Below are 15,396 nucleotides of genomic sequence, written 5' to 3'. Positions count from 1 at the left end.
TAGTCATAATACTTTGAAAAAAAGAATGTAACAATATGACAATAAATTCATAATATTATGAGAATTCAGTCATAGTTTTATGAGAAAAAAAGTTGCAATTTCACGAGAACGGAGTCATAATTTTACCAGAATAAAGTCATAAAATTGTGAGCGTAGATTTTTATTTTGAAAGGAGGGCTTTTAATTTGTAACAGGAAGTGGCTGTATGAGACGTTCGCTCTTGCAGTAACATTGCTGAAGTCCGTAACCAGCCCTCTCGGTCCAGGCAAAAACGTGGTAGAAAATACACTTTAAAATGAAGAACAGAGCACTGAAAACACTCACACAGCAGAGGGGACCTGCTTTCTCCGGAGCTGTCGGTAAGGTATGTCTCCTGTGACAGGTAGAGGCTACTCGGCCTGTTGGTGGCTAGTTCCGGTAGCTTCTAAAGTGTCATATCGGCATCAGCCGAGGCGAAAATTCGGCGACCACCAGTGTTTACTGAATGTATACAATAAACGCTGTGAGAAAAGAGTCTTATTTCAGCCATGTGTAAAGCTAATCATACATGGAGCTCAGGCATTCATGGAGCCTGTAAAATCACCCTGTCGGGCAACCGAACATGTAACGTAAGTCATAGCATTGACTCCCAGTGTTTATCACAGCTCATTTTTATTCCATTTTCACTATGGTTGAATGCCAAATGTAAAATACAGCTACATTTACTTTGCCCACATTGTCTTGACCTGCTTTCAGTACAACAACAGAGAAATAGTTCCTGATAGTGCCAAGTCGAAGCATTTACTGGCAGCCAACAAAGTTTACCCCCTCGGTTTCTTTGACTCTTTTCCTTTTACAACTTATGTCAGGTAAACATTGAAGTGCTGAAGATTAGGCGGAGGGGCTGTTGTCCACACTGTGTGTGTGTGCGTGTGCGTGTGCGCATGCGCATGTGTGTGTGTGTACTGTGCAGTGGATAGCTGTGAGGCCTCCAAACAGTAAACTAATGGTTCAGCGCTAAATGCCCACTAAGTGGGTGGGACAAGGATGGCCTGACCCCGCTGGCCTTCCCACCAGTCCCCTCTAACAGCTTGGCCTCGGGGTCAGCTCAATTTCCCCACTGCTGAGTGGTCATTACGGAGCGCGGCTTTGATAAATGCTCACGGCTGCTGCTGCTCCTGCTGGCTAGAAGCACTGCACATCTCTCCCGGGTGCGGAAATCTCCACTGTGCAGTCACACAGACAGAAAGGAGGGAGAAGAAATGGAGTAAAAGAAAGGACAAAGGAAGATGAAAGAAAAGGCAGAGGAGGATGAGAGGAAGTGAGAGGACCAACAGTAAGAAGCCCAACTAAAACAAGACCCAAAACCCAATGTTACATGCCTGCACACTTCCAGCGTTGCCTAGCAACCTGATGATCTGAGTCTGCTCACATTTTTACTCAGACAGAAAAGGTACAATGAGAGAGATAGATAAGGCAGTGAGGATAGAGGAGGAAAAACAAATCAGATGAAGATTGTTACAGACCCCAGCGACCGCCCCAATCTCTGTCTGTCTCTCTCTCTCTCTGTCGTACTTCCACTGAGACAATGTTGATGAAAACCTCTGAATGCAATCATCTCACATTCTCCAAATACACTGAATGCTCCAAGGTGCTAGTTTGACAGTGCAGGGCGCTCAGGCATATTCGCTCTGCTGATCTTCATGGCCTTTGTCCCACCACATTCTCTGTACGGCTTCATTTTGAAACTTTTGCTGCCAAGTGGACAACAACAGTTAATTCAAGAGCATGTGCAATGCTATAATATGTTGTAAATTGCCCCAGAATGAGTAAACTTTTGGAGAAATATTTGTAAAGCACTCAGACTGAGGTTTTCAGTTTTAAAATGAGTCTGCAGAAGTTTTTCCATAGCAAACAAGCAAACAAAATTTTATTTATATAGCACATTTTATTCCAGGCTGAAGCGCAATGTGCTGTACAAAGTGCAAGGAACACATTGCAGGCACAAAACAAAGCCAGCAACCGAACATAAAAGCTAATCAAATCTATTAAAAGTAAGAGTAAAACCTATAAAATAATAATCAAGATGAAGAATAAACCAATAAAAGATACAAAGACATGCCAGTCAGAACTGACAAGAAAAAGTTGAAGTTGAACGAAATAATAATGCTAAAAGTAGATCATTAAAAGAGGATTATACATTTGAATTTATATGAATAAATAATTGAACTAAAAACAAAAAGATAAACAAACCAATAGAGGTGACAACACACAAGTAAAACCAGCAGAATAATTGATTAACCAGTTAAAACACACATTTGAGTTGACACTAATAGAAGAAATCAAATATGAAAATAAAATGAAATAAAATAAATTAAAGCAGGGGCTCTAACCAAAACACAGCAGTGTCATTGGGAACCTATGGCCATGTTATATCAAAGCTCTGTGTAGCCCAGTGATTGCCACCAAACTGTAAGCAAAAGAGTAAATTAATGTATTTCAAAGGAAAAAAGATGAGAAGCAGAGGAAAGTGTTGTGGTCACTGTGTTTTAAGTAGATGGGGCCTTGCTCACTCACACAACCTAAACTAACCCCAAAGGCCCCTAATAGTCTAATTAGACATCAAGACAAGCCAAAAAGCAGCGTAGTGACAGTATTGACTGCTCCACTGCTGTGCAAGCAGAAATCCACTCGCCTTATTACTTATCTATCAATATTCTAACAATATTCTGAGAAATCTTCCCTCAAGTAAGGTTCTGAAACTGTAAGTTACAGCCGACCTACAGGAGAAAAACCTCAAAATATTCAGAGTAAAGCCAGAACTGTGGCAATGTATTGTGTACTATTACAAATATATTTTGAAAAACACTTTTTCTTTCTCTTTTTTCTGTCTTCAGGAATCTTCCCCGAGGGGACCCCACATTCCAGTTTGACTCCAACTCTACGAGGTTAATTTGTGCCACCGTTATGAGAGACAGTGCCCTGCCCACTGGAGACATAAACCATGGCGATGCAAGGGAGGGTGAGTGTTTATGGTATTCTCTCTGTTTGTTTTTTCCAACCACACAGTAAGGTAGAGTTGATTACACACTCACACAGAGACACACACACCAACACAATCAAGAAGAGCGGCCCTTGAAGGCCCCGTGGTGTACAGGGATGAAAGTGAAGCAACCCTAAAAAGACGCAGTGAAGATTGCACATAAATGATGGGAGACCTTCATGCTTTTTTTTGTCTTGTGCAGTTAGTTCCATGACTTTCTCCCTTCAATTTCTAAATCTTGTCGACTTATTTTGTCTCGCCACTCGTGATTCGTGGTTGGCAGTGGGATGGTTCTTATTAAAATGCTTGTATACTTGAAGTTTTCTGCTTTATGAAGATTTATTGTCTGTATCTTTGAAGGACTTGCTGGAAACTGTTTTTGCAGTCCAGTGCTTTATTGTATCTTTATCCAATACCTGTCTATCAAAATCTATGCTGCTGCTGGTGGTATTAAAAAAAAAATCTCCTCTGGACACTTATCACAGCACTGCTCTTTCTGTAAGTAGACGTGTAGTGATACTGATCAGTAACTTTGGCTTCATTCTGTTTTTAGTTCATGCCTTAAAGGTCTAGTTTGTAGGATTAAGTGGCATCGAGTCATTGAGTTTGCAGGGTTAAAACTTATCTTGTGTGCAAGGTGTGAAGGAGAATTATGGTGGCTGCCGTGAATAGTCCTAACTAGAGCTGGTCTTTGGTTTGTCTGTTCTGGGTTACTGTAGAAACATGGCATGCATAGTTTATCCAGTGCAGTACTGTGTACTACAGTATGTATACAATGGCCGACCACACTATAGACACATAATACTATGGCAAGTGTTATATTAGCATGCCATTCTGTGCCATTATCAGTACCATGCTACAGTATGCACCATCGTACTATTTATATCAAGGCCATTGTAATGGTAAAACTTAAACCATTATCCCTGACGTTATATTAACATGGTAGCATTTATAGAACATGGCAGGTGTATGTATGAGTGCAAGTGTGATACATGCATGTGTGGCTGTATGAATGTGTGAATGTCTTAGAGCCTCTGAGAGATTGATGTGGTGCAGCGAGCTAAAGTAGTCTCACACCTCCCCAGCTGCTCTGTCTGAGACGCAGGGCTGCTGGTTCACTTACTGTCTGAAACTGAGCACAGATAAAGATCAGATATTACAAAATATTCAAGCTATAAGGCTCCCTCATGGCTGTTAGTATATGAAACTATTGGTTACCTAATAGATTTTCAGTTAGTGAGCAATTGTAATATGCATCCATTCTTCAGCATGTTGGACATAATGCAACTATTAGCTTGATGACTCTGGAACCATGCCACTGCGTCACTGCACCCTTCTTGGGCATTTACATGTCTTATTTAGCCCAACTACTGCTTTGAAATGTTTACAGTAAATAAAAAGAAGAAGACTTTTATACTGTCATTGTCATACTTTTAAGATAATTACAATTCGTAAGCTAAATAGTATATGTAGCAAAGGCATTTGTTAAACTTAAATGCTACAGTTTTTAGTGGCAGATGATTTTTTAAAATATTTTTTTATGAAATAATTGAGAAAAAGCATGTTTTCATTTCCCTGTTGGTAGAAGCTTTGTCACACTCCTTGGCACGTGGTATCGATGCCAAAGGCTCCCTTTAGCGTCTTTATGAGACAAACCGGGCTTTCAACTAACTAACACAAATCAGTTTGCGGAAATACTTGAGACTAAGAGCAACTGACATTGTGTGAAGAGCGAGAAAGTCTGTATAAGAAGGAAAGAAGGGCAGGCGGTTAGGTCAAACTGACCTGGACTTTCACCCAGGAGACTGCAGAATGAATGCCCTTCTCAAACAGCGATAATGATGACTAATACTGTAAATCTACCTATAAAACTTTGTTACATATCTGAAATCAAACACTATTTTTTAAAAGGTTTCCTCTGAACATTCAATAGAAATATGCTTGAAAAACTGATTCAAGCAGCTTGTATATAAACATCTACATTCTACATACCTAGCCCTGTTTCCAACATCTGGGGCGTATGAGTAAATACAAGACAGATGTTAGACTTTGTTAACACACTTTTCTTTGTACAGTATTTGCAATTGTGTGTAAATTTACAGACTCACTCAAACACAAATTAACAACTGCAGAGACTCTGAAAACAAACACATTCAGACATGCAAACTAAACCAAAAGTACCTAAGCACTAGATCATCATCTTTGAAGTCAGAGAGTTGAAAGAGTTTGTGGCCGAGGAGTGGTATGTTTAGTACACATGTGACATCTGTTTGTTTTGTCAGAAATGAACACAATTCCCTGGAGCAAGCAGCCGTTATTTTGACACCTTCTCAGCATGTTAACCAGCCCCCTCAAATGTGGGTTTTCTGCCCTGTCTTTATACCCCCATCATTTACAGTATAATCTTCACCACCACTAAACCCTCTGAAAGAGCTAGCATGGCTTAATTAACTACAGAGCTGGCTAAATTAGCTAGCTAGGTTGTGTCTCAATAATGGCAGTGTTTCTCATCTCATTTGTATAAAGTGTAGGCTGTTGGACTGTGTCTGTAGAATCTAAACAGTGTTAGTAAACTCAATTGTTGTTTAAATCCTACACATATAGGTTTCCAATATGCACAATATAGCCAGAGTATGTTGACACCTGAGCATTGCAGCCATAATATGTAATTGGTCAACATTTAATTCCAAAACCAAAGACACTAATAATACGCCACTGTTCTGGGCAAGGCTCTCCATAAGATTTAGAACTTGGCCAGGGGCATTTGCTCCCATTCAGCCACAAGAGCATATATATATATATATATATATATTATTGGAGGATAAGACCTGGCTTGCAGTCAGCCTTCCTCTTCATCCCAAAGGTGTTGGATGAGGTTGAGGACATGGTTCTGTACAGTTCAGTATACTTTTTTTTCGCATCACCCTTCCTTATGGCCTTCTCTTTGCTATCATAGTACATTGTACAGCATTAACATTTCTCTAATTTGTACAATAGAGGCCCAAACCATGAAAACCAAAATACAATATACCCACCTGAGTGTTGATGGCATATATGTGTATTTGGGAGAAGCCTCACTAATGGTTCCTTCGATAAATAATGATCATGCATCTTCAGACTTCTGTCTGTGTGTGTGTGTGTGTGTGTGTGTGTGTGTATGTGTGTGTGTGTGTGCGTGTGTGTGTGTGTGTGTGTATAAAACATTAGCAAAAAGCTAGGTGCCAGATATGTAGAAGGTGAACATGTACATCTTAAATAATAATGTGAAATTATTATTACAGTTGTATGCCTCCGTCTCGGTGATCATTAAAGAAAAACAGTTACAATAAATAAAACACTGTGTTTTTTCACACATCTCCCCTCGGTAGCACAGAAGAGCTGTGCAATCAGCAAAGTTTCAAGGTGGGCACCCAAGATTTGTGTCACCGATTCAGTGTCTGAACAAAAGTCCCCCCCTTAGTTGCTTAGTTATGACAATGAATAATGGCCAGAAAAGTTTTATTATGATGTCATGGTGAAGTTGACCTTTGACTTTTGGATATAAAATTTCATCACTTCAACCTTTTATCCAAGTCCACACTTTTGTGATATTTTGTCATAATTAATGTATAAATTCCTGAGTTATGGCCCCAAAAAAGTTTTTTGAGGTCACAGTGACCCTAACGTTTGACCACAATATCCTAATCAGTTCATCCTTGAGGCTGAGTGGATGTTTGTGCCAAATTAATAGAAATACCCATTCTTGAGATATTGTGCACATGAGAATTGGACGGACAACCCCAAAACATAACGCCTCCAGCTACAGCTGTCACTGACGCAGAGGCGTAAAAAAAAAAAACAAAACAAAACATGAACAAATTATGCCTTGGTTGCAGCCGTCACAATACGTGTCCATGCAGAATGTAATTGTGGTCTCTGATTTTTTTTTTTTTAACTTTCCAACTATTGTGTAAAAAAATATTGTGGTTTTATTAAGATAAGGTGTAACAGTTTGTTGGATTAGGCTAATCTACATTGTGTGTAAAGTAAACAATGACAGCTGAACGGTAGACATTAGGCTGTCAGAGAATGTCAGTATATTTATCAGTGTGCCTGTTTGTGTGTTTGTCAGCAGGGATAAGTGTGTTTGCATGTGTAGTTACTGTGTCTGAAATGAGAGAAACGGAGAGCGTGAGGGAGGGCGAGGGAGGCGGGGCTGCAAAGGTAACAGATTGGCTGTGAAATATTGTGGAGTCTGCCAGTTGCACCATGATGTATTGGGAATCACTCGCTCGCTAATTACCTTAAATTAACAGTAGAGTTGGGTGTGACAGTTCACGTAACTGTTTTTTCTGCTGCTACAGATGAATGGGCTGGGGGAGTTGATGCCAGGACGCTGTTGACAATCGAATTCTCCTTCAAACTCCTTCCAATCAATTTCTCTCTCTCTCTCTCAGTCTACATATGAGCAGGGAAGAGACGGGCCAGTGAACATGTGACGAGGTTCACAGATTTCTGTCACTGATTCAGCTGTGAGATTAGTAGTTTGATGATATCTTTGTTTATGAATCACCATTGTCATTGCTTTCACAAAGTAGGAATAGAGGAGGGCTCTTTAATCATGTGTGATCCACTATCCAGTAACATTTTGGTGACACAAATAGACTGGACGAGCCCGGCTCTCACTGTTGCCATGGACACATGCCACAGCTTCGGCATTTGTGTGTTTTTCTGGAGTTTACTCCTTTATATGCACTCGTGAATTTACGTTTTTGTTGCTGTGTGCACGTCCAATTTGATTGCTGTGTATGTGAGTGAGCCAGAAGTCACCATATATGTTCGCAAACACACACATAAAACACACACTCACACAGTACATTATCTCCAGCCCCCGCCTAAAGAGAGCTCAGGGAGGATTTGTGGGTCTGTGGAAAGGACCAAGAAAAATGTTTTCTGATAAATTATTCACAATCCCACAATCCCTTTTGGGCAGAGTGTTGCATCGCACTGCGTGACGCATTACACCTTCACCGTCTCTGTCTCTCTCTCTCTCTGTCTCTCTCTCTCTCTCCCCCCCGTCTCGCCGTTCTCTTTCCTTTCCTCCATCATTCACTCACTCTCTCAATGTGCCCTTTTCCCTTTTCCTCTCTGTGTCTCTGCTCTCTCTCTCTCTCTCTCACTTTTTTGTATTCTGCGACGCTGGGCCTCACGCCCCCAGAGAAGGGCCCAGTTCTCGGGCAAGCTGTCGCTGATAATGGTGGCAATTAATAACATGTCATAATCCTGCAGAGAGAGAAAATGTGTGTGTGTGTGTGTGTGTGTGTGAATAGCCAACATCACAGAGTGGGAGTGTGTGTTTCAGAGTGAACACACAATTATGTTTTGTGACTGGATTTGTAAAAGGTAGACAGATGTATGTCTTTGTGTATACATTATGTATTGAGAGCTCCTATGTGTGCTTATGTATGTTTATATTCATGGTATAAGCCCCATGATAGTGGTGTGTGTGTGTGTGTGTGTGTGTGTGTGTGTGTGTGTGTGTGTGTGTGTGTGTGTGTGTGTGTGTGTGTGTGTGTGTGTGTGTGTGAATCCATGTCGTGTGACACAGCGAAAGAGACGGGTTTAGCAGCTGCAGGTCTTTAGTACATCTAATGCTTAGTGGACACAGGTGTTGTACACATCTGAGGTCACAGCTTCTGACACTCACACACACACATATACACGCAGGGCTTCAGAGTGTCGGTCCACTGCCAAGCCACAGGCCAAGTCACACTATACTGGTACATAGCTGAACATAGAGATAGACTGAATAGAAGGAGTCCCTCCGGCGTTCACTTGACAGTCTCCTCCCAGCCCACGGTGGCATCAGAATTTACCTCACATCACAGGAAACATCACATGAAACAACACAGGCATAGACTAATTTATTGTGGCATCAATGTCAGAACATCGAAGTATCAGACCAAATAATGCATACCATGAAAACATGCAATGTGTTTTGTGTTACATTCAGCTTATGAACTGGTATTTATTTATTAAATAGTTTAGGAACAAACATGTTATCACTCAAGTATATGGATTTGTAAAAAGAATTAGATAAGAATATGACAGGGTGCAGTGAAAGTTTTTGAAAGCAAATCTGTTACTTAAATTTGAGCAGAATGGGCAGTAAAAATACCACATTACATCCCTCTTTAGACAAGTTAAGAAAAAGAAAAAATGGCTACTTTTCATTTATAAGAAAATAACATAATTAACATCTAATTTAAAGGTTGCATATGGTCAAAAATGACTCATTGAGCCTATCAAAATCATCTAAATCATGATGACCTTCTTATTGAACAACCATGTTTGTATTGCAGTCTCCTCATGTACAAAGTAATGATACAAAGCTGTTAATCAAAGGTGTAGTCGATTAGGCGATATTCACCAGGAAAAAAAACAAAAAAACAAAAAACTGGGCTGTAATGAAATAAAATGTCAAAAATAATAATAAAAAAATCAGCAGAACATTGGCAGTTCCTTCTCTATGTGTTCTTGTTCTATGTGTGTGCAGCCATCAGGTCCCTCTCTCCAGGTGCATAGGCGTGTATAGACACTGCATGCCTGTTGTGCCTCCCCTCGCCTCAGTGCAAACTGCAGCAGACAGGTGTGACTCTGAATACCTTTCTTTAAGCCATACACACTCAATTATACAGATAGACACTTCTGTAGTCAGCTACACCTGAAAATTTTTAAAAAAGACAATTGTGTGTGCATATGCACTGATGCACATGCCACGCTATGCACATTTTCTTTTCACAGAGTATTTCTGTTTTTTCCACGTTTTGTTTTCTTTTTCTATCCGTCAAACAGCGTCACACACACTTGCTCATATACCAAGAATATACAAACACATGAAACAGCTGTGTGGCTTTGATGGCCGTTTGTTAACAAGGTGCCTTTGCAGTCCGGGCATGTCTGTGTTCTCTGGTGTTGTAGTGTGATAAAACAACAGGTCCGAAGGAGGACAAACTGAGTGGCGTGGTAGGATCAGAGAGCAGGGTGTAACATTCCTTCCTCAGCCTCCACTTGTCTGTCTTACAACAGCTCAACCCACACAGATGTATTTATTTGTTTCTCAGTATCCAGGTTTGTTCACACTGATCACAGCTCTTGATAACTGAAATACACCATCTGGAAACTTTTTCTTTCTGTCTGATATAGGAGATTAAATTGAATATTTGCTCAACAGTTGATTGAAGGACATTAGCTTTGTTCTACTATGCACAGTATTTAGCGTTACATTTGGCAGAGCAAAACAATAATTTGGCAAAAGATGCTGCGTCAGTTTCCTACAGCCTCCCGGGAAGACCCTGAAGAAGTGTGTATTGATTGAAATATTAATAATACTTGGGATGTAATGTATTTATCATGTCATAATTTATTGTATTACCTATGTGTATTTACATAAAACATCAGAGGCGTAGATTTCAAGAGGGACCAGGGGAAATGTCCCTCTCAATATTTAGAACATTTGTTCCCCCCAATAAAAACATGAAAGTAGTAAAGGACTGTTATTTTGACGAAATTAAAGACATTAACACCACAAATTGATGCAAGAAAAATTTACCAGAATGCAAGACTTACATATTGTATTTTTCTGTATGTTTTATTGATTGTTCTTGAATATCTGTCCATGGCAAAGAGTTTTATGGCATAGTAAGAATTTAAAGGCACTTTGTCAAGATTAGAGAAAGATCAAGGTCATCTGAGTAAAGTATGGTTAATGTTGGGGAAAGGTTGTAATGACGGTGAAACTGCCCATGTGTTACAATTCCAGCTCTTCTCTTGATGACAAAGTCAGGTATATTCTTTCAGTCTTCTCCAACCTTCCAACTTCTCTAGTCTCTGTCTCAAACCCTCTTACCTGTATTGTGGGCGAGGCCGATACTTATGGAAGGAACTCCCCTCCTCTTTGTTCTTACGAAGTCCAGCCCCTTCACCCTGATGCAGTGCTGAAGTGTTGATTTAGTTACCCACCTATTCCCCTACTGCAAAGCTTCCTGCTAGCCCTAGCTGCCCCTGCCCTAAACAGGCAAAGTTTACAAACCTCCGGCAATTTGTACACTCCTGTTAGTGGCCATGGGAGGTGCATTAGTAACTGTCAACGCGCCCTGCCCGATGCACTGCTCTCATTTGACCCAATTCATTCCAGTGGGTGTGTCCCAGTGGCAGTGATATATACCCCCTGTGATTTTACTGATGTATAATCAGTCAGCGCTCTCACAACCCACAGTTATCTTTACCTCAATAGGCTGAGGAAACAATGAGAGCGCCATACATAAGCTTTCCAAGAGGTTGGGGCAAGAGGGGGGTTGTTGGGGTGTGTGGGCGTGAACGGTAGGGGGATACTGTACAGTGGATAGGAACAACTTGGGCGCCTGTTCTTATAGCAGTCTAGTTGTTTGAGATCAAACATGATGGAGCTTCCTTTGACTGGTGGGATATCAGCTGTCCAGTGGCTATTATTGCTGACGATGATGCCACTGTTTATGACTATGAAATCTGATTCTTATATCTTGTTGGATTTTTGATCTTACAGTCGGATCTGAACAGGATTAAATGATAATGGTAGAGTTATCATCACTGTGCCCCTTTGGAAGTCAAGACATTCCTTTAGAGAAGGACTTCAGCCCTCAAATGACCATTTGTTTATCAGTTACTCATGCTGTGTTATGCTGAATTTGTGAAGAAAACTCTGTTTTTCTTGCATGCCTCCACAAAGAACCAAGTATCCAAAAACCATGAAAATTCTTGATGAATAGAGGTCATAGGCCACTGCGTTTAACAGCAGCTAAACTATTTGAAAACATCAGTTTCAAAACTCTCACACAACTTGTGTAGTATAATCTAAGTCTCATTTATTCAGTTGTATGCTCACTACTTCTCAGACAGATAGCCCTTTGTGACCAGGGACTGAACTAAAAGTGAAACTTGCATATACTCTTTCCAAAGCCAGACTTCATTAGGAAAAAAAACAACTAAAAACAGGAATCTTACCTTGCAGAGCACAGAAGTCTGTGGTCTCCTAATGCCTTGATCTGTGATTTTTTTGTGTTATTGTGGGTTCTTGGTCTTTTTAAAGGGTTAGTTTGGATTAACAAAAGTGAGACAATAACAATCATAGATGGTAACCCAAGAAGGGTGCTCTCTCCATGGCTGTGGAGCAGAGCTGGTTTAAGTTGGCCAGATGGGAATGAGATGGAAGAGGCTGTCTGAACCAGAGCTGTCCTAGTGATTGTCCCTGGATGGAATTACTCTTCACCATAGATGTGGGAGCGCTGGGATAAATGTTCGCCACCGTGCATCTCCGATTGGCTCCACATTGTTGTTGCGAAAGTACATTCTGCTTTCCCCTGTGTGCCTGAAACGCTCCCCTCATTCCTTTTGCTTTGTGTTTGTTATTCTTATGGCATGGTGGACAGCACCCGGTGAGAGAAATGCATGAGATTCATCCCAGCGCCCTTCCGACCCCAATGCAAAACCACAACCTCCGCCCCGCCGAGCTGTTTCATCCCAGACCCATCATCTGTGCTGTCTCTCTATTGCTCTGCATAGCATAGCATAAATCAAACTGTGCAGGACTTGCTCCCTCTCTCACTCAGCCCCCAGAGTCGTACCCCTTCTGCCCATGTTACATTGTATTCACAGATTTAGTGGCATTGTAAATAGATAAACACAAGCAACATCTATCAATGCAACTCGAGGAGAGGGTCTGTAATCAGAGTGCCGGGCCCGCGGCCGGTGAGGGCTATCTCCATTTACCTTGGGATAAATCCATTGGTGTGACCACCACAGGCGCACCGGAGGGGCCTGACAAATCACCCCAGTCAGGCCACGGGGCTGTTGGGCCTTATTGGCCTGGCCTCTAAGTGGTCTTCTCCTTCAGCGGAAAGGATGGGCCCTGTCAAGCATGGCCAGATTAAAAAGCATACTTTGAAAGAAATGATTTGTTATTAGAGAATGCCCCATTGTGAATCTTTAGGGGGGGAAACAAGTATGTATGACGACGTTGGAGAGCGGGGTGCGGATGTTGCATCCACCTGCTTCCTGCGTTCTTTCTTCTTCCTTTCCGGTACTGTTCGGCTGTCTTGTGCGCGTGCACAGAGTTTGTGTGAATGAATTTATGATATAGGGATTTTGAGTGAAATGGTACGGGCTATTTGGGTTATGGGGGCTGGGCAGCGAGGCTGTTGGATTGGGTTGAGAAATTCTATTACAGTGGTGAATAGGGTTGAGGGGGTTAAGCACAAGCAGACATAATCATTTAGAGAGCGGGAGAATAGTTTGGTGTGTTTCCTCAGACGGAGGGAGGTGTTGTCATCAATGTGCCTCAAACAGACAGACACACACGGATACAAACCTTAACACTTGTGCATGCATGCTCACACAGTCTACACACATAAACACACAGACTCTGAGCAGTATGTAGAAAGCTATCTAATAAAGGGGAAATACTTCAGGTGTATAGGGTAAATTTTTAATTAGGGTAATTTTTTTTACTTATAGATACCAACATCAAACTTCTCCAGTTTATTACTTGCAATGAAACAATTCATTTTTATGTTACTTTTTCTTTAAAATTTATGTTAAACATGCATGAGGCATTATCTTATTATATGTTCACTAATTTGCATACATTTCCAGAACAGAAATTGGAATATTGGAAAATCCAGGTTCAAAATTCTTAGTTCATTTTGTTTACACAGAGGGTGTTGTATATGGTTCAGAGTATGAGAGAAAAAAAAAAGTTTTTTTTTTTTTAAATGGCCTTTAAGGAAATGAATTGTGAAATTTCATTCATTTTTAGACCAAAAATGAGACGCTAGGTTAGAAGTTTTAACAAATAGATATCATAATGAAACTTCCCCATTTGAACATTGACATTGAGAGAAGTCTTTGTTTGTATAAGAGTTTTTTTTTTTTGCATAAATTTCCAGAACGGATATTTAAACTAAGATAAACCTCTCAGTGTTTACTTTTGACTTTTTTTCACGAGTGTAAAAGAAGATGTGATGGGAGCAAAGCCCAAAATCTAAAAATTGACCATGGTATGAAAAAAAAAAATTTCACTTGGGGTGTCTTGCGTAGAGTGCATTTTGGTAGTATGGTTTGGAACTTGGATTGTTGAGAATTCATGAAGATGTCAATACACATTTTTCACATAAGAACAACAGCTTTTGGATATAGTACCAGTTTTGCAGATGGTAGCCACAACATGCTAGCTTTCTTGCATCTTTTATGCACAAATTAACTCAGGTATTCAGGCAGCTTATTACCATGGTCAGGACTTGTAATACTCCTCTGGCATAAGGAAAACGTTGTATGTCATTGTTTCAAGACTTATATGCAATAAAGAATCAGCTGTAGTGTGTTCTCAGTCACTTCTCAAAGGCTACTTGTACAGATCATGGGGGAGTTTGTGAGATATACGAGCTCTTGGTGTACTGACAGCATGGTTAAGAACAGGGCCAGGGCTGAGAGAAAATAAACATTATTTCTCGGTGGTTTACCTTACGTTTGACTTTGAGGGCTGAGATTTAGTGACACTTTTGCGCCAAACACTCTGTAGACACACGGCAGTAAATTATTTGAAGGTTGGGGGTATGCACAATCTTGCTGACAGAAAATATTAGGTGCTTTTTTTTCTGTGTGTACGTGTGTGTGTGTAAGAGTGTGTGAGTGAGAGACAAAAAGACACAGAGAGTGAGAGAGAGAGACCATGTGAGTGTTATATTGCCTGTTGTAGCCATTTCACACCTCAACGGTGCCCTATTGAAACTCCTCCAATGGACAGGATGCCCATTAAATACATTTCATTTGTGTTTGCATCGTTTCATTGAGTTAATCCTAAATATTTATTAGATGTGAGCAGTAAAAAATCTGTTCATTGGAAAGCTAGCCAGCAAGTTTGACACTGGGGACGGAGAAGGAGCAAGCCGCTTTCCCCACAGAGCGTTACACCATCTGTGCTCTGTACTTGCACGAGAATCAACACAGAGAAGATTCTAACTCCCCCTGCAAAGACAAAACTCTTAACACGAATGGAACGGCTCTCATTTCATAACAGCAATAAAAAACCCTGAGAGAAATAGTTTTCAATGAGAATTTTCCTCTTTTTTTTCCCCCAAAGGCAAGAGAACGAGACCAAAAGTAGAGAGATTGTCACAGAGTAAAATAAAACGGAGAGCACAAACAACTGCGCAAACATTTGCTTAAAAAATATTCAGCCTGAACACCCTTTCGAAGCTGAGCAAACATTTGCCCATCAAATCGAGCTGTTTGCAGATTAAATTCTCAGTTAGGGTCGAGGGCAGTGATGAGAGGAAGAGAGGGGGAAACTATTTGTCATC

General features: G+C 40.7%; 1 long non-coding RNA gene across 1 annotated transcript in view; it reads left to right on the top strand.

Annotated features, from left to right (window-relative positions):
- The first annotated feature begins 233 nt into the window (after window positions 1-233).
- Window positions 234-15,396, top strand: part of LOC148189535 (uncharacterized) — a 49,797-nt gene continuing 34,634 nt past the window's right edge. The window contains exons 1-2 of the long non-coding RNA XR_015776523.1: window positions 234-364; window positions 2,877-3,001. This is a non-coding gene — a long non-coding RNA (uncharacterized LOC148189535). The remainder of the gene's footprint in view (window positions 365-2,876; window positions 3,002-15,396) is intronic.

The sequence above is a fragment of the Plectropomus leopardus genome, chromosome 5, assembly GCF_026936395.1.
Source record: "Plectropomus leopardus strain MGB_pleo_1.0 chromosome 5, ASM2693639v1, whole genome shotgun sequence".
Lineage (NCBI taxonomy): Eukaryota > Metazoa > Chordata > Actinopteri > Perciformes > Serranidae > Plectropomus > Plectropomus leopardus.
This window is presented reverse-complemented; position numbering and strand designations above follow the sequence as displayed.